The sequence below is a fragment of the Egretta garzetta genome, unplaced genomic scaffold, assembly GCF_000687185.1.
Source record: "Egretta garzetta isolate BGI_Z169 unplaced genomic scaffold, ASM68718v1 scaffold1486, whole genome shotgun sequence".
Taxonomy (NCBI): domain Eukaryota; kingdom Metazoa; phylum Chordata; class Aves; order Pelecaniformes; family Ardeidae; genus Egretta; species Egretta garzetta.
This window is the reverse complement of record NW_009259893.1, coordinates 1-827: the sequence shown is the minus strand read 5'-3', so window position 1 is coordinate 827 and position 827 is coordinate 1. Positions and strand designations below refer to the sequence as shown.

The 827-nt window shown below is 54.5% G+C and overlaps 1 long non-coding RNA gene across 3 annotated transcripts; it reads left to right on the top strand.

The window, feature by feature from the left end:
• Positions 1-734, top strand: LOC118452438. 3 transcript variants are annotated; one of them, XR_004842196.1, is made up of 3 exons: positions 1-67; positions 98-302; positions 453-539. It is a non-coding gene; the product is annotated as an uncharacterized LOC118452438 (long non-coding RNA). The 3 variants fall into 3 exon arrangements; XR_004842198.1 differs by adding an exon at positions 689-734 and having other exon boundaries at positions 7-302; positions 453-598; XR_004842197.1 differs by adding an exon at positions 631-666 and having other exon boundaries at positions 7-302; positions 453-568.
• The last annotated feature ends 93 nt before the right edge of the window (positions 735-827 follow it).

Genomic DNA, 827 nt, shown 5'->3' with positions numbered 1-827 from the left:
GTTCGTTAGGTGGTGGGGACCTCATTAAGGGTCGTTAGGTGGTGGGAATCCAATTAAGGTTCGTTAGGTGGTGGGGGACCCCAAAAGGGTTCGTCAGGTGGTGGGGACCCAATTAAGGTTCGTTAGGTGGTGGGGACCTAATTAAGGGTCGTTAGGTGGTGGGGACCCAATTAAGGTTCGTTAGGTGGTGGGGAACCCAATTAAGGTTCGTTAGGTGGTGGGGACCTAATTAAGGGTCATTAGGTGGTGGGGGACCCCAACAGGGTTCGTCAGGTGGTGGGGACCTAATTAAGGTTCGTTAGGTGACAGGAACCCAATTAAGGGTCGATAGGGAGTGGGGGACCCCAACAGGGTTCGTTAGGTGGTGGGGACCTAATTAAGGGTCGTTAGGAAGCGGAGGACCCTGGTGGGGTTCGTTAGGTGGTGGGGATCCTGAGATCAAAGCTAATTAGGTGGTGGGGCCCTAATTAAGGTTCATTAGGCACTGGGGACCTAATTAAGGTTCGTTAGGCGGTGGGGACCCAATTAAGGTTCGTTAGGTGGTGGGGCCCTAATTAAGATTCGTTAGGTGGTGGGGGACCCTGGCGGGGTTCGTTAGGTGGTGGGAACCCTGAGATCAAAGCTAATTAGGTGGTGGGGCACTAATTAAGGTTCGTTAGGCAGTGGGAGACCCTGGTGGCTTCGTTAGGTGGTGGGGACCCAATTAAGGCTCGTTAGGCGGTGGGGGACCCAATTAAGGTTGGTTAGGTGGGGGGGCCCTAATTAAGGTTCGTTAGGCGGTGGGGGACCCTGGTGGGGTTCGTTAGGCGGTGGGGACCTAATTAGGG